Here is a 19,065-nt window from a genome sequence, read left to right as displayed (position 1 = left end):
ACTGTACAAACATTAATGAGCAGAACGTGTATCTGATCACTGTTCTAAAACCTTTTGTAGTCATATAGAAGAACACACTTTCCATTTGGTGTCACAAGATGCAGAATATGGTTTTAAATGAAGCCTTTTTGTGAGGTTCACGAGCTTTAAATTACTTGACTTCGGTTACCATTGAGAAAAATCACTGAACTAAAACCAAAGTGAAAAAAAAAACAGGTACTTGTGCAATTCAGTCCAGTTGCTATGTAAGTACCAATCAGACATAGTAAGATTGGTCGCAGCCAGATCACTGTCAAATACAAACACTTCTGTGTGGGCACCAAGAGCTGCCATTTCAGAGCTCTGGTACCTTATCTGCTTTCAGCTGAGTTGTGGTCATGGCTACAAATGATGTTTGCAAATTATTACTCTAAAGACGGGCATAATTAAAACCTATCACAATACGGCATATGTAGGCAGCAGTAGTTTCTTGTGGAAATGTGAGAACTCTCACAAGAGATTTAGTAGTTCATTTTGAGAATTTAATTATTTATTCAGTTATGTTCTACTCTTGATAAGTCTGGAAACAGGGTACAGGATTTATCACTGTGGATCTTCCTTCTTGGATAAAATATATCTTTTAAAGTTAGGGCTGCACGAATTTATTCCATTTTACATTTTGACCTATGCAGTTCCTGCAACAACAATAAATCAGATACAGTAGCATAAATTATTGAGAATGGGTAAATCAGTAGAACATTATATACCGACCACATACAGATCTACTGAAATTTTGTAGCTTACTCTGTTCTGTCAGCTTGGCAACTGTGTATCATTTTAAAAGCACCAACACAATATACAGGTCCCAAAAGAGCTTGGGGCTCTAGGATGTTTCATCTTACCTTCAGCTTTCTATGTAGTGTTATGCTGGTGGGCCTCTGATGGTCCAGGAATCTGCAATGGGAATAGATTATGAAGAATTTAGGCATCAAACATATTTTTATTTCTTAAAAAATGTTTAATTATTATTACAAAATACAAGAGTAACTTCAAAAAGCAAAACATTAAATGATTTTTTTCTCTACCACAGTTTTCCTTTTTTCATTGTGATATACAATGTTTTCATAAACTGTGTATCTTTTCTAAAGTCTTAATGAGATGCAGATTATCTGTAATAAAATATTTATCCTAGCTGCTGCTGGACTGACATGTTACTACACAGTAAAATGCAATTTTATTTGTTTGAACCATATGGAAATGTTGATTATATGTTGAATACTAAATGTAAAAATGACATTTTGGAGATCTGTGTTCATTGCACCTCATTTACTTTCACATTTGGTTTCTTCTGGTCACACATGAAAAGGTTCTTTTCCTTCTGCTATTGTGTAAAACTGATCTCGTGTCCTGAGAATTTAATATGAATTTGAAGAGAAAGGCCTCCCTAGCTTTAGCACAGATGATCTGAATTTTCAGTTGCAACTTAGCAATTTTTTTGATGTATGCACCAGCAAATATCTTATATATCCCCCTGCCATAGCATTGCAAAGCCAACGTATTCAACAGTAATAAACATAAAGCATATGGAAAAGATAATGATTATTTTTTAAAGAAAAACAAACGTAATAGCACTTAGATTATATACAAAGAGCTGTTTTCAGATAGTTTTTTTCCATAAGTATTGCAAGCTCAGAGTGTTCTAACGATAACTATAAAATGATTTTTTGTTTTAATAATCAGGAATTTGGGAGTATCTCACTTATGAAGACAGCATTAATAAATTAAATGCATACAAGGAAGAAAGCCCTTGCCAATAACAATAGTATCTGAAAATCATGTCTCATACTTATGTTCCTTATATTCCAATTATGTTCTCGTTGTACTGTTTGCCAAAAAGGGAAAAAAAGTACAATGTCTTGAACTACACAACAACTTTTTGTTTTGAGAATTCCTCCTCAGACAAGAATCCAGACAGTCTACACAATTTTTCTCAGAGCCTTTAATAATGCTGTGATTTTTCAAATGATAGTAATAACTTCTGGTGATGGATCAAATGTGAAAAACCCCATACATTTCCTATATTTGTATAAATAGTTCTTCCCACAACAGAATGTTTGTTTTGTTGTGCTTACAGCATTTAAAAAATTTAGTGTGAAGGAGCACTTCATCCATGGTTTTTTTTTTTTATTTAAAACAAAATAGGTATAATGTTAAAGCTCAGCATTTTCTGTGACTTTTTTTCTTTTTAAAAAGTAGGTGTTGGACTGACTAATCAAACAATCAGAAAGGCTATCAATATGATCCAAATAATAGTAGTGTACTTATTTTGACTGTGATAAGAGTTAATTTTCATCATTGTAGCCAATATGGTGTTATGTTTTGGATTTGTGACCAGTGTTGATAACAGGCATATTTTAGCTGTGGCTGAGCAGTGCTTACACAGAGTCAAGGCTTTTTCTGCTTCCCTCAACACTCCATTAGCGAGTAACTGGGAGGTGCATAAGAAACTCATTTCAGCTGGCCCTCATCAATTAATAGCTGGGGGAGGAGAAGGAAAGAGGGGATGTTTAGAATTATGGTGTCTGTCTTCCCAGGTAACCGTTACACATGATGAATGCCTTCATTCCTAGATACGGTTAAATATCTACCTAAATATCTACACCTGATTTATGTATAAACCCAAATACTACAGTATTTGCATTCTTTCTTTAAGTTTTAAACAAGCATAAACCAAACACAAAATAAACAGACTTGTGCCTAATTTCCCAACTGAGTATCTAGGAATTCGTATTTGTGCCATCAGAGTATCTGCACCACAGATCTTAATACAGCCTGCTTCAGGAATTCTGAAGCCCTGCAAGCAAAGGAGATTGCAGCAAACCCGGAATGTTAATGAGCAAAGACCTGAGGCAACAATCTTAAATTTCATCCTTGCATTTTCTAGATGCATTATAGTTGCAGAAATTTAATCTTCCACTTCTGGAGCTTCAGTTCTAAGCACTGCCTTCACAATTGTGAAGAATATATATTTAAATTCAAGAAAGAGCAGAAATTCTTATAACTCTGCTTTCTTCAAAATTTCCTATTCCCAGGTTTAGGTAACCCTGTGCTCAAAATTCCTCCCTTCATGATTCCATTTCTTAGGTGCCTAACTGTCCTGATTCACTTGACTCATGTTTCTGAATGTATTCCTAGCACTGCAAACTTGAAAGTCAAGCTTGGTGACAGTGCCAACATATTTAACTCCCTTTGATGCTCTAATCTTCATTTACTGGAGCATGATCAAAGTGCTGCCCTCAGAAACTTGGGAATGAAAACTGAAAATAGCAGCCAGTTTAAAGTCCAACAAATCGCAATGAAGGCTGATCAGCTCCCTCTGAGGTGCTCAGATGTGGAATTCTTCAGTTTCACTGGAATCAGTCTGATTAATCAGTTTTCTGGTTTTAACAGGAAAGGTATTATTCAGCAGAGGGGTTGTGATCAGGAATTTTAAAATTCAGCAATTGAAATGTTAATCTACAACAGTTCATTTCATGCACAAACTCTCACAACAGACCAGAGACAAGAATCCAAGCATTGTGGAAGGGACTGCTGTGTAAGAAAAGGAAGAGAAAATTATTGTTTTCAGAATGTGTAAAATGTCAGTCTTCAACAGGAAAATGAAAGTTCATCTAATTGTTCCTAACTAGCTTCTGGAAGAAGATAACAGGAAGTCATATACAAAATCACACAGAATCACTAGGTTGGAAAACAAACACAGGATCATTGAGTCCAACCATTCCTATCAATCACTAAACCATACCCCTCGGCATCTCATCCACCTGTCTTTTAAAAACCATCAGGGAAGGTGACTCAACCACCTCACTGGGCAGTGTGTTCCAGTGTCCAATGATCCTTTCCATGAAAATTTTTTTTCTAATGTCCAGCCTGAACCTCCCCTGGTGGAGCTTGAGGCCATTCCCTCTTGTCTTGTCACCTGTCACTTGGAAGAAGAGGCCAGCTCCCTCCTCTCTACAGCCTCCTTTCATTCAGTTGTAGAGAGCAATGAGGTCTCCCCTCAGCCTCCTCTTCTCCAGGCTAAACAACCCCAGCTCTCTAAGCTGCTCCTCGTAAGACTTGTTCTCCAGCCCCTTTACCAGCTTTGTCACTCTTCTCTGGACTCGCTCCAGAGCCTCAACATCCTTCTTGTGGTGAGGGGCCCAGAACTGAACACAGGATTCCAGGAGCGGTCTCACCAGTGCTGAGTACAGAGGGAGAATAACCTCTCTGGACCTGCTGGTCACGTCGTTTCTGATACAAGCCAAGATGCCATTGGCCTTCTTGGCCACCTGGGCACACTGCTGGCTCATGTTCAGTTGGCTGTCAACCAACACCCCCAGGTCCTCTGGGCAGCTTTCTAGACAGATTTCTCCTAGTCTGTAGCACTGCATAGGGTTGTTGTGCCCCAAGAGCAGGACCCGGCATTTGGCCTTGTTAAACCTCATGCCATTGGACTCAGCCCAGCGGTCCAGCCTGTTCAGATCCCTTTGCAGAGCCTCTCTACTCTCCAGCAGATCCACACTTCCACCCAGCTTAGTGTCATCTGCAAACTTGCTAAGGGAGCACTCAATGCCTTCATCCAAGTCATTGATAAAGACATTGAACAGGGCTGGACCCAGCACTGAGCCCTGGGGAACCCCACTTGTCACTGGCCTCCAGCTGGATTTCACACCATTTCCCACCACTCTCTGGGCCCGGCCATCCAACCAGTTTTCCACCCAGGAGAGTGTGCGCCTGTCCAGGCCAGAGGATGACAGTTTCCTAAGCAGAATGCTGTGAGAAACTGTGTCAAAGGCTTTACTGAAGTCCAGGAAGACACATCCACAGCCTTTCCCCTGTCCAGGAGGTGAGTTACTTTGTCATAGAAGGCAATCAGGTTAGTTTGGCAAGACCTGCCTTTTGTGAACCCATGTTGACTGGGCCTGATCACCTGGTTCTCCTGCATGTGCTGTATGACAGCACTCAAGATCACCAGTTCCATGACTTTCCCTGGCACTGAGATCAGACTGACAGGCCTGTAGTTTGCCGGGTCCTCCCTCTGACCCTTCCTGTAGATGGGGAACAATGACTTATTCCAGACAACAATGCAGCAATACGGCTGCTTGGCCTCAGCTGCCTCTCCAGAGGCAGCTGGTCTCCCATAGGTCCTAACCTCTGCAGGACAAGATACATATGGTCAGACAACGGCATCAGTTTCTTGCAATGTCTTGCTTACCACCCACACAGTGAGTGGGGTATTTATTACATGTACTGAGATTGAGTCTTTCATCCCATGAAGAAAATGTTCATCCCATGAACAAGAGATGGTAAAATATAAATGATACTTTATGTAAAAGTGACTCAAAAAAGGTTCTATAGCTTTACTGCTGCCTGCCAGATAAAACACTGCACACCCTATTTCTTTGACTATCAACTTTAAAGGTCTATTAACTTGAAACTTGAGTGATTATATTGCTATGTTAATATCTCTGAGAAACCATATGTTTATTTGAATTGGAGAAGAATATCTTGCACATCAGAAAAATAGTTTTCAGTTTCAGAATATTGAACTGGAACTTCACCTCCTGCTCAGTTACATACTGAGATGGTAAAAACGGATAGTGAGTTTTTCCGTACCAACATTCTCTTTCTACCTTTGTTGCTAAGGACTCTTGAAAACCCTAAGTAAAAGTGACTAAAGTGTTTATAAATCAAGAAGGATCTAGTGTAAAGTAGAGTTGATGTTGTTATCTAACGAACAACAATTTATGGTACAGCAACTAAGCAGGTAAGAACCTTCTCACAAACTGCAACCATCTACAAAGATTTTCAGTAAAAGTTATGTGGAACAAAATGGATAGGACCAGACATTTGCAGTCAACTTAAAGAAGAATCCTAGACACTTATGTGAATAATGCTCCTTGGTAAATTGTACTTGAGTTATTTCCTTAGACGCAGCTGGAAAGAGTCCTGAGCCAAATATCATACAGGGCATTTTTATTTACTAGATTATTGTGGTGGATCATTGGCACAGCTGATCCAAAGTTCTTGGTAACAAAAGAACCAAAAAGAGCCAAGAGTTGCAGTTCTATGGAAAATAAATAATGCTAGATTCTCAGAACCAGATTCCCTCAGTATAAATGAATGACTGTTACAGCCTCCTGTGGTAAACAATAGTCTACTATCTAAAGCTGCAAGGGAAAGTGAGAACAGATTTCCTGGGTCCAGGTAAATTCACTTGAGTTCAATTCATGTAAAACATAAAAAAAAAAAAATAAAAAAATTTAAAGAACAGAGTTATTTGTATAGAGATACATATGCATGTATTGCTATCTACAGTTTTATATATGTATAACAATATAATCAGACATGGCTTGTATAGGACAAGTTTGCACAGAAAAAATACGTATAAAATACTACAGTTATGTATAACTAGTGTATATATTTGTATAGAACTATATTTTTACTATTTTTTATAGCTTTTAAACTATATAACTACGTATATAATTGTTCTGTACACACTTGTTACATTGTTGCTTGTGTGACAAACCCAGCACACTCTATACACATATATAATTTTACAACCTTGTGAGAGTAAAACTCAATGACATAGCCGCATGCTAGCAGTAAAGATTTACCTCCTTTTACACGAGCACATATTTTTTAAATTGCAACAGGAATATAGGTATACTAACTCTACAGAACCTCAACATGCTGTTAATTGATTTGGTTATTAATAGTTATGTGCATCCACTAGAGCTCCTGACAGTAAATTTGAAAAACAGTTTCAAAAGAAAGCCTTGGAATATGCAATGTTTTAATCTTAAAATATCATTACCTAGAAACTATGTACTTCAGCTCAGGAGTGATTGACTTTTTTGTTGTTGTTTAGCGCATTTTCTTTGTCTATGATATCCTTTACCATAGAACAGATTCTTAGCATATTATTTTCATGTTCACAGTACTACTGGTAAAACCTGCTGAGACGTAACCTCACAGCTAAGGACGCCAGTTACCTGTCACACATGCTTAAAATAACTAGTATCATAGGAAAAGTAACATATCAAAAGACAACATCAGAGAGTAGGTCTCTCTGGGACATAACGCAGAATGAAAGTTAAAAAGGAACTTTATTTATTCACTGATTAATCAAATAGTTACTATCTTAATCAGTTTTGAGATTGAATTCTGTCCCATCAAAAGCAGTACTAAGAAGAGCCAACAAGATACTGAAAATTAGTGTTTCACAATACTAATACCTTCATGACTTTAATCCAAGCCCAAGCGTGCAGCATTTTTAAGTGGATTGTCCCCTTATTCCAGTTGTCAACATCACTGAAGGTGGTACATAGATTTCACAGTTCTCAACTTTAAATCAGACATGTGAACACACAGTAGTAAATTCAGACTCCTTAATGCTAAGTCTTATGAGGAGCAGCTGAGAGAACTGTGGTTGTTCAGCCTTGAGAAGAGAAGGCTGAGGGGAGACCTCATTGCTCTCTACAACTACCCAAAAGGAGGTTGTAGAGAGGAGGGAGCTGACCTCTTCTCCCAAGTGACACGGGACAGGACAAGGGGCAACAGCCTCAAGCTGTGCATGGGGAGGTTCAGACTAGATATCAGAAATAACTTTTCACAGAAAGGCTCATTGGGCACTGGCAGAGGCTGCCCAGGGAGGTGGTTGAGTCACCATCCATGGAGGCATTTAAAAGACAGGTAGATGAGGTGCTCAGGGACATAGTTTAGGGGCAGATAGGAATGGTTGGACTTGATGAACCAAGAGGTCTTCTCCAATCTGGTGATTGTATGATTCTATTCTAAAACATCAAAATCTCTCCTTCCCATCCAAACCCCAAGTTGTCTCATTTCTCTATTATGTTTTTATCTATGTATTATCTACTTATCTATTTCTATTGTACTGATAAAATTCATAGTTCACTAAATTTGTATTGCCATATATTTCCACCAACTCTGCAAGTTATGCAGAAAAATAATCACGGTTGGGTAGGTGATCAGGTTAGTATTAGGTAAGTTGTAATTAGAGCAGAAAACTCTGTGAAAACTGCTGTGTCATATATTTTAGAGGCAAAATAAAAGCCTCAAATAAATAAAAATGAATTGAATAGAATGTAATTTATTGTTTTTAAACATTTCTTGGAATGGATGCCACAAAACTAATATCCAAGCCTATGATAGTTTTCAAATATGCAAAGTCAAATGAGACCTCGTTCACTAAAACTAAAGATAATTACCCTAGGCTAAACCTGAGTGTGGTTTTAGATGCAATGTTCTTTGCAGTTCTTTTAATTTTTGAAGCCTTTTAAGAAAGGTTTAAAACAGTAAGGGTGATAAAAGATGGGCTAAGCTTTTAAAGGCTTTGCCAGTTTGCTCTTCAACACTTATGACTGGAATCACTGAAAGAAATCAAGTGATCTATTTACAAAGCTTATGCTGATCTGCAAACATTTGCCTCAAGCACGCATTTTTTTTTTACCAAACTCTTTAAGTACTTTGAAAGGATGTAAATTTTATCTCCAGCCTATTGTGGAAGTGTTGAATAAAACACGTTAAAGAAGGTAGTCCTTAAAATCCAAGTGTTCTAGGGAAAACCAGTGCCCTAGAAAAATATGTTTATTGATAGACACTGGTGGGATATAATTGCCCTTGTCAACCTTGAACACACAGTGACTAAATATCAGGGAAAAAAACAGTCAATATTACACCAACTGTGCACTCAACTAGTGTTCTGTGCTCGCATGCAAAATACAAATATCAGCTTATGGTGTAGAACTATGGTCCTTTCAGAATTCAGTCAATCCACTGATTTATTAATGCTATTGATTATACTGAAATAAACATGTAATATGGAGACCTGACACATCAAAACATAGCTTAGTTTAAAGACCTGATTTTCCTCTTTGGGACGTGGACTGTCCTTGAGACCAACTCTGCTAATATAAATGGGAATTCTGTGAAAAGATCTATGCCAGTTATATTTCTCCAAGTCTGCAGAAAAGTGCTTGCTATTGCCTTTTACTTTTATACTTAAATATTTATACACAGAAACCCCTTTTCTAAGATCTGAGACAAGATGGACACAAAATATAATTGCAATTAGAGATATGCTGAGGTTCTGAAAAAAATATTTCTGGAGAATAAGTCATGAAGAATACCTGCTGATTCCTGGGTAGTGAAGGTACTTAACTCACCTGCATGCTGTGCATCTAGTTACTGTTTGTATTTCACAGGAGAGATCCATTACCCATATCAATAGTGGGCAACCAATTATAATCAGAACATATGACTTCAACTATCATAATATATTAGTTTGCAAGTGGCAAATCATGAAGGTGATCTACGATAATTAGAGCAAACCGACAGCAAGTTATGCACATGTGTGATTCATCTGAAGAGAACAACATTATGTGCAAAAATCAACAGTAACTGCCATATTAGGTAGACTGAATTCTTCACTTTCCTCCTGCAGTTTGCAGTGACAGGAACACCAAAGACCAGCTTTCATGATTTACACCAAAAGTACTAATGCTTCTGCTTTTGAATTACAATTTTTACTGGCAGAACTTCTATGCCCCTAATGGGAAATATATACATATATATATATATATTTTTTTTACCATGGAGTCGTACACGTTATTATGAGTAAAATGCCACTAAGAAGCCCAAAATGTAGTGTCTGTCTTAGTGGAAAACTTATGTCCGTTCTGAAAAAGTTTGCTTACAGACCATATCTAATTTATGTCTTTTTATTGGTCTGAAGTTGCTTAAGAAATCCATGTGTTTCCTGTTAAAGGAAATAAAATCTGATTAACTTCTTTCAATATAGACTCAAGTAATACAGGTAAGAACCAACAAGTTCATCTGGAATGGGGAGAAAAAGCCAAATCTTGTTTCAAAGGATTTTTAGATAAGGTCTCTTATTGTTATGTGCATATTACAGAATGAGAAACCTGATACAGGTGTCTGTACACTAAGGTATACAGAACATACATTGCTAACAAAGCAATTACAGTCAATGAGGCAGTGTCTGTGCTAAATTAAAGTTAACTCTTCCACCACCTCTGAACTACTTATAGTGGATACAGTGAAATCCTATCAAAAATTCTTCTATATCTTACATTTCTCTTCCTACAGATAAGGTAAAGATTCTCACAACTAAAGGTAGATAATTTAATAAGGTGACACTAGGAAGTAAAGTGAATAGAAACTGAAGTATGTAAATGAAGACAATATAGTCTTAATACTATTTGGGGTTTATTTTACATACAAGTTTTCATTCAGCTACATAGTAATCTGGAAAAATTATATGTAACTATCCAGGATCCAAGTCTATTTGTCCTTCCTTATCATGATGACTTTGATGATATTCTCTCTGTTTTCCTCTCAGAAAGAGCAAGCAAATAAAGACTACTTATTCCACATCAATTGCATAGCATTGCAGTGCCAGGGCTGTAATTTTACATCACTGTAGTTTGCTGTGTCTTGACTCAACATTGCTAATTAAAGGTACTTTCCAATGTGCTTTACTACTGCATTGTAACCTCCATTATTACAAAAATTTTTGGGGATTTCTCCAGGAATGCATAATTCAACAGTCATCTCTGAAGATTTACTTCACTGGGCAGAGCTATTTGTTTGAACAAGAGCAGTGGATGGTACACAGAAGCAGAATAAATGAAATGGTGCCAACAAATACAACACAGTCTGTGTGGGAATAAAAGCCTTTCTCTATACATTCAAAATGGTGGATTCTAAATACTGCTTAGAAAGAGAACCTAGGAGTTATTATGACTAGTTCTTTAAAAGCACCAGCATCCAACCTCAGCCAAAAAAGCAGCACTAGAACGTCAGAAAGTTTTAGGGAAAAAAACACAGCTGCAATTTTTTTTTAATGCCATAAAGCCGTCCACTATATAATCCTATTGAACACATAATCACAGCATCTCAAAAAAGTGCATCAAACCTAGGAAAGAAGCAGAAAATGCAGGAAGAATATAGAGACATTTTGAACTCATTCCATATTGGGAGACAGTGGGATGGACAAGAGTTCTTCAGCATGAAAAGAGATGAAGAAGGATGCAGTAGAGGCCTATACGATGATACACAGGGAATTCTCATTACTATGACATTACAACAGCAATTTATCAATTCAACTATCACGAAAGAAGCTCTAGCAAAGGAATACAAATATTTCCTACATGAAAAACATGATTAAATTGTGGCAGTCACTGCTGTAAGATGATGCAGCCCAAAAGCATGAATTCAAAAGGCCTAGTGGATGTACTGATACCTATTAAACATAACAACCTAAATCTGACCTCTGACAGAACAAGATTTTAAGCCAGTGACTCCCAACTGGTGGGAGGGTATACATGGGGAAGAATTGTCCAAAAATGGTTCTTTTCTTGTATATTTTCTTTACATGCCTCCTACGTGTTTAACAAAATGTGTTTGTGTCTTACGCATCAAAAGCATATCCTGCTAGACTAACCTGGTTCCTCTCTTTAATAAAATATCTACTTTCTTTCTGGATATAGGAAATAGAGTAGCTCTCATCCATCATCATCAGTAAACTTGGAGTGCCACATTAACTGAGCTCAAGATAATAGAGGCTAGATAGGTAAGGAACTGTCTGAAGGTGAAGTACCTGCTGGAAGTGGTGAAAGGCAGACATAAAGGAGTTCCTCAGAGCATGATTTTTCAGTTATGTGATTTAATGTTTTCATTAGCAGTCTTGGCAGGAAAAATAGTAGGAGCGTGCTGATGAAATTTATTGATGACACAATATAAGCAGAGCTGCCCCAATACAGCTGAGGACTGTTACACAGGAAACAATGGATGACCTTGAAGACTAGTGTAAGGGAAATGGGATGCAATTTAAACATAGATAATGCAAGATTATATAAAAAAATCATTGCTGTTATGAAGTGGTAGCTAAATACCTGGAAACAACTCAAAAGAACCTGTAGTATTAGTGGATTTCAAGATGACCATGCACCCTGACAGAACACTATAAAAGCTAATAAAACAGTTTCCTGTATTATCTTTCTTATAGAGCATGAATTATCCGAATTTCCTAGTATTAAAGTGCAAAATAACCATCTCTGATGTCATCAGTACTTCTTTCCTTATATAGTAAGCATACTTGTTTCAGAAATATTTGTTAGGTTCTGCCTGACTTCAGTCACTACTATAGAAAAAGTGTGTGTGTGTGCACGTGTGCGCATCAAACTGGAGAAATACTCAACTAATTTATAAGAATAGAGTGATAGTATACTTACTGGAGGCTTTTTCTGTTTTCCAGAGTTATACTGATCTTTCTGAAACCTCTTGTGATTAACTTCCATACCATAAGAAAATAAGTTCTTGTTATCTTTCCATTACTGAAAGAAAATATTTTACAATAATAAAGAGCTAAAGACAAGAAAGATCTTATAAATGTATAAAAAAGCTGATCATTTAGAGACAGATCTGAATGTCATATGAAAACTACTTCACCATCTGGAATACTTATGGCTCTTTATGCCACTTTCCTTCGTATACTTGTGATTTCATTAAGGAAATCCATAGATAAATTTTCTAATGCTAATTTATTTTCAGTATCATTACTTTCAATTGTCAATTCCATTATGAGAGGTGATTTTATTAGATAAATATCAGATGCAGAAGAAGTCTAGATGAATTACAAATCACATCACAGAGAGGCAGGCAATATAAAATTGGTATGTAAATTGCATAAGTTATAGACAAAACTTTTTTTGGTGAGAACTCCTACAGGGGGCTTGAGTGCTGCTTTCTAGCAGTCTCATTTGATTTATTTCATAGAACTGACTGTACACACTTGCTCTATTCTTATGCTCTTAGTTGTGCAGCTTCTACCGATCATAGATTTAGAGAGACGTTCTTGCAAAATCAGATACCAAATTCAGCATATCAAAAGTCTGAACTGAATATCTGAATTTACTCAGCTCCTTACTCTGACAGTATCATGTCTAGAGTTTAGTATTTGGACCAGAAAATTATTCCACCTCGGATGTTAGCACAAAATAAGAACAAGATATAAACTTCCAGATCTCAGGGATGTAATGCATTACATTTTTTAAGGAAGTGTGTTAAAAATAACACTGAGTGTTCCTACAAGAAAATTCTCCTTTAAAAATTACTTACAAGTAAAGATTCAATAAGGTTCAAAAATATTTGTCAAAATAATTCAAACATCTACTTTGTTTCTCTTATAACAAGAATAGAAAAATTCAGGCCTCCACCTTACATTCTACAGGAAAGAACCGTACATTTGTTCACAATGCCCTGGCACTATCTCAAACTTTAACTGAATTTTTCAAGTAGAACTGTGTTATTGTTACATGTAAGTGGCTTTTTTCCTACTATTTTTTTCTTCTTGCCCCTTGTTACCAAGAAACAGTCATACTGAAAAATATCCTATGACCAGATTTTCAAAAGTTTACTTATTATACAGGCTAATTTAAGAATTTTATAGTGCAAAGAAAACATATTTACGCACACATACACAGAAACATGTGTGCACGTGCACAATACATAGGACCATTTTATTGTGTCTGACCCCAATTTTATTTATAAGCTTTTTTCAGCTTCAATTTAATAATGTTTCAACGTCAATTTCAGTTGGAAGATGGGACTTCAGCCATGAAAACTATCAGTTAAAGTTCTGTTGATTTTTGTTAGGAATATGATAGCACGAATTGTGTCTCTGATTTGACATTTATATTTTGTTATGTCATTCAAAATGTTATTGGATATTCACAATATAAATGATTTTTTTCTCCAAGAAAAGGAAAAAATTGCCTAGTAATGCTCAAGTAATGGGCTAGTAAAGCAAAAACATCTGAAAAATCCCCTGTAGGTATATTTGTAATTCAGTAGTCTGGAAACCTACAGCTAGTCAACTTCTTTCCTCTAGCAGGTGGCAGAGATACGATGAAAGAAAATATTCTGGATGAATTATGAACAATTAAGTCACTGTGATGTAACATCAAGTCACCAATACACTACTATAAGAATTAAAGAAAAAGGTGCATTAAATATTTTACATTTGCTTCATACAAATACTTCAGTTACCAAGAATTCTTTCTAATCACTGTGAACATAATTTCATTCAATGCATGTAAAATAATGTCATAGTTTATATGTTACCTATTTTTAAAGATATCCACCAGTTAGGCATCAAGATATTAGCCTCAGGCATTCTTTAAATCATGGAAATGCTTAAGAACAGGAAGTGAGTTCAAGTTATCTTAATGGTGTCCAATAGGTAGTTGGGGTTTCTTATTATTAAATGAATCAGCTGAATCAGGGGCTGATATTGCAGTATTTAGTATTTATTCATTATTAAATTCTGTGCTTTTCTGAGGGATTACTCTGTAAAAAAAAAGTTTTCATTCCTGAAGAAACCTACATACTTCTAAAACTCTGTATCTGTATGGCTTTAAAAGACATGCATGGCTATTTCTTAGTTTCAAACCAGTATCCACTCTCATAAATTTGTATGTAATCCTATTCTGACCATTCTGCATCTTTATGGGTTATTGATTTTTAGACTGTGCACTGATGTTGCTTTAAAATTGAACGATACATCAAATAATATAAATTAGATATCAATTTATCTTCTGTGTATTGCAAAACATTTATACTGAACTTCAAATGTATTTGGAAAGGTAAGGAGTAAAACAGTGGAGTCTGATAAAACTACACTAATGGTTTGGCATCTCACAGTTTGTATAAGGGAAAGTTACAGAATGTAAACGTTGAGCCAATATAAAAATACACTCGTAGAAATGCTGGCAAAATATTGGATGTATCTTTGCAAGCTTTATTCAATTAATAGAATACATTTCAGAAGACAAGATAGAGATGAAGACCTTCTGTTAAAATTCACACATCTAGACTTCAGGTAGCTCAGTGATGAAAGAGCAGAAACTCAATTACACAGTCAATAGAATGACACATCTCCAAAGGCAAATCCAAACACTTAGATTAGAAGTTTGCCTCTCACTATCAATTACACAGGGAGGTGTAAGCACCTAACTTTAGGTAGTTAAGAGGCTAAGCCTAGTTCTTAAAGTGAGATACTAACCTGTTGATTACATCCTTACATTTTGTTCTTAATACTGCTTGAAAACTCTGGCACTTTTTAATGGATATTTTATCATATGGATACTAGAGACGTAAGTTACTATTCTAGAAACTAGTTGATTAATTTATGTCTAGAGCAATCTTCCTTTATACAGCACAACCAAAAATGTTGTTCTTTCTTATTTAATTTCTAGTTAATTAACCGAGGTGTAGTTGCTTTACACTTCTAAAAAGTACTAATGGTCCTATCATTCATTGTAACTGACAACTGGACAAAAAAGGGAATATGAACAGGGAAAATCCAAGTGTGGTATTCCAGATAGTAGTCTCTTAAAAGATATTTATTGAGTAAAGTTTAACATCTGTACTCAGGAAAAAATAAATACAACCAACATCCTCCCTTCCCCCTCCCCAATAAAACCTTATCAACATGCCTATTAAGACAATGAGGAAAAAACTAATTAAAGTAAATTAGCTTAATGTGCACAGGCTGGTTAAAGACAGATCACTTTTAAAAATCCAAGAAGTTAATGGTACCCATTTGGGATATGTTTTTGGCATTTTTCATATAAATTGGACAGTTTTAGAGGATAAATATGGTAGAGAAGTCCTTACAGGCAATTAAGTCTTTACAGTGCTGGTCTCTGACATCATAAAAGTATAATTTTAATTGCTATTAATTGTGTTAAGTCTACTTTTATTGAATACTTAATGCCATCTTTGACAGTTGTAGCAATTTATGTACTTTAATGAAGCCTCTTTGTAGAAGTTTGGACTTACAGGGTCATTTACACTATGTTCAAAATAAGGCATTTTATGAGCTAAGAAGTACAGGTTATAAAGACACTGATTTTTGCTTTCTCAAATGTTGTTAATTTTCATTAGCCATATATGGATGACTATAAAACCAATTTCTGTGTCACGTTTTAAATGTATCAGAATTTACTAAATATTTTTATTTTCCAGTATGAAGCAACCTCTCTGTTTAATATGAAAACTAAATATAGAGAAGTTGATGAATGACTAAATGACACCAATTCACATTAATATTATGCCATTAGGGAATACAGAATGGGCAAAATTAGACCCTGAAATCTCTTTGGCATTCAACTATAAAACCACTCATGACTCTAATTGAATAGGGTTGTCTTCTCAAGAACTTTGCGTGAAGATTTAAGAACTGATAAAAAAGTGGAAGAAATGCTAAATAATAAAGGTAAACCAAAGAAATATTTAAGAACATAATTTTTTGTAATGCAGAGAAAAATAATGTTACTAACTTTACATTTCTGTATAAAATTCACATTGGCTTACTGCCAACAGTTGTTGGTCTTCACTGCTAGTCTGATTTGCATTATTAAATAATGAGAAATTCATTTATCTCAATCAGTGCTAGGTTCAATATTTGTGAATTAGTAATCACCCCAGTCGCACTAATGGGACAATGCATCCGTTATTGCTTTTCTGTCTGTTTTCTTGCCTATTTAAATTAGTAGCAGCATTATGTACAAAATAAATTATTGAATGGGTTTCCTGCCGAGGGTCTTTGGAAGTCCTAGCCCATTGCCAGAACTGTGCGAGGCATACTTAAAAGAACATGCTACTAATAAAAAAACTAATTAGACAAAATATACCACTATTTTTGGCTCAGCTATCAACGGACATTACAATTAAGGAGATGTACCCTAATGGATCTTATAGCAGAGGATTTTAAGCAAATGTAGACTGATATTTAGATGTGTTAATTCCAAAGACATAGTAGAGTTAATACAGCTCCTGACTATTCATCATCATTTTCATTTTGCCATATCGGAATCATGTAAATTAAGTTAGAAATCTTACAACTAGAACTTTGCACTCCTGATGGTGAAGTTATTGTCATTGTAATTTGGTCCTTATTGCAAAAGTAGGTGGAATTCTCATGGATAATTTTTAGACAACCGAGGAATGGCAATCTACTGCTTTTGTTAAAAAAAGACACCAAAAAACAATAAACCAAAAAACTTTAGAATATTTGATACTCAAAAATATCTAAAGGTTGTGATGTATTAATCTGAAAACGAGATAAAATTAAAACTATTTTAAAATTAGAAACAAAAAATATTTTTAATCTATTACTAATAGGCATCTTGAAAATTGTATTTTGCATATATGCCAAATTTTCTACATTTTTAATGAAATGTGGTTGATTGGTTTATAGATATTTCTCAATATACAATATGTGCACCTTATGATAGCTATAGTATCTCTTGGAGCAGAGTGGGCTCTAAGATTGCATGATAACAGAATGCTTGATACTTGTTCTAGGAACACTCAATTTTAAGATGACTCTAAAAGAAAAGGGGTATTCTTTTTAGTAAGATTTTTTTTTATTTCTTTATTTATGAGTTGTTTAATTATTCAGTAGTTCTATTTGCATTTAAAGTGTTTCATTCACAATTTATCCAGGACACCTGTTAGTTTTGGTTTTGCCATCTCCAAACACATTTTTACCTGAAAACATTCTATATGAAGAAAGATGCCCACAGATAATTATAGATCTTTCTGTTCATGAACTGCTTTATTAGTATTAGTTATGGTATATTATAGTGTGTGCATATATATATATGCATAATTAATACACCATAACTAATATATATATGGTATGTTATGGTGTATATATACAGTACATTAGCAAAGTGAATATTAATCATATAATCATAGAATCATAGAATAACCAGGTTGGAAGAGACCCACCGGATCATCGAGTCCAACCATTCCTATCAAACACTAAACCATGTCCCTCAGCACCTCACACACCCGTGCCTTAAACACCTCCAGGGAAGGTGAATCAACCACCTCCCTGGGCAGCCTGTGCCAGTGCCCAATGACTCTTTCCGTGAAAAATTTTTTCCTAATGTCCAGCCTAAATCTCCCCTGGCAGAGCTTGAGGCCATTCCCTCTTGTCCTGTCCCCTGTCACTTGGGAGAAGAGGCCAGCTCCCTCCTCTCTACAACCTCCCTTCAGGTAGTTGTAGAGAGCAATGAGGTCTCCCCTCAGCCTCCTCTTCTCCAGGCTGAACAACCCCAGCTCTCCCAGCCGCTCCTCGTAAGGCCTGTTCTCCAGCCCCTTCACCAGCTTCGTTGCTCTTCTCTGGACTCGCTCCAGAGCCTCAACATCCTCCTTGTGGTGAGGGGCCCAGAACTGAACACAGGATTCGAGGAGCGGTCTCACCAGTGCCGAGTACAGAGGGAGAATAACCTCCCTGGACCTGCTGGTCACACCGTTTCTGATACAAGCCAAGATGCCATTGGCCTTCTTGGCCACCTGGGCACACTGCTGGCTCATGTTCAGTCGGCTGTCAACCAACACTCCCAGGTCCTTCTCCTCCTGGCAGCTTTCTAGACAGACTTCTCCTAGTCTGTAGCACTGCATAGGGTTGTTGTGACCCAAGTGCAGGACCCGGCACTTGGCCTTGTTAAACCTCATGCCACTGGACTCTGCCCAGCGGTCCAGCCTGTCCAGATCCCTTTGCAGAGCTTCTCTACCTTCCAGCAGATCCACACTTCCACCCAGCTTAGTGTCGTCTGCAAACTTGCTAAGGGAGCACTCAATGCCTTCATCCAGGACATTGATAAAGACATTGAACAGGGCTGGACCCAGCACTGAGCCCTGGGGAACCCCACTTGTCACTGGCCTCCAGCTGGATTTCACACCATTTCCCACCACTCTCTGGGCCCGGCCAGCCAACCAGTTTTCCACCCAGGAGAGCGTGTGCCTGTCCAGGCCAGAGGCTGACAGTTTCCTAAGCAGAGTGCTGTGAGAAACTGTGGCAAAGGCTTTACTGAAGTCCAGGAAGACACATCCACAGCCTTTCCTCTGTCCAGTAGGTGAGTTACTTTGTCATAGAAGGCGATCAGGTTAGTTTGGCAAGAGTAGTCTTATACATTAATGTAATAT

The 19,065-nt window shown here is 36.6% G+C and overlaps 1 protein-coding gene across 18 annotated transcripts in view; it reads right to left on the bottom strand.

Moving 5' to 3' along the window:
- TENM3 (teneurin transmembrane protein 3) overlaps positions 1-924 on the bottom strand; it is a 485,815-nt gene extending 484,891 nt beyond the window's left edge. For 7 of the 18 annotated variants that reach the window (XM_069855866.1, XM_069855867.1, XM_069855881.1 and 4 more), the window contains exon 1: positions 882-923. The gene's annotated coding sequence lies outside the window, so the exon portion shown is untranslated. Of the gene's footprint in view, positions 1-881 lie in introns of all 18 variants that reach the window. The other 11 variants (XM_069855859.1, XM_069855863.1, XM_069855861.1 and 8 more) reach the window with 3 other exon arrangements.
- Between the last annotated feature and the right edge of the window lie 18,141 nt (positions 925-19,065).

This window comes from Phaenicophaeus curvirostris, chromosome 4, assembly GCF_032191515.1.
Source record: "Phaenicophaeus curvirostris isolate KB17595 chromosome 4, BPBGC_Pcur_1.0, whole genome shotgun sequence".
Classification (NCBI taxonomy): Eukaryota; Metazoa; Chordata; class Aves; order Cuculiformes; family Cuculidae; genus Phaenicophaeus; species Phaenicophaeus curvirostris.
Note: the sequence above shows the minus strand (reverse complement) of the source record. Positions and strands in the feature narration are given on the sequence as shown.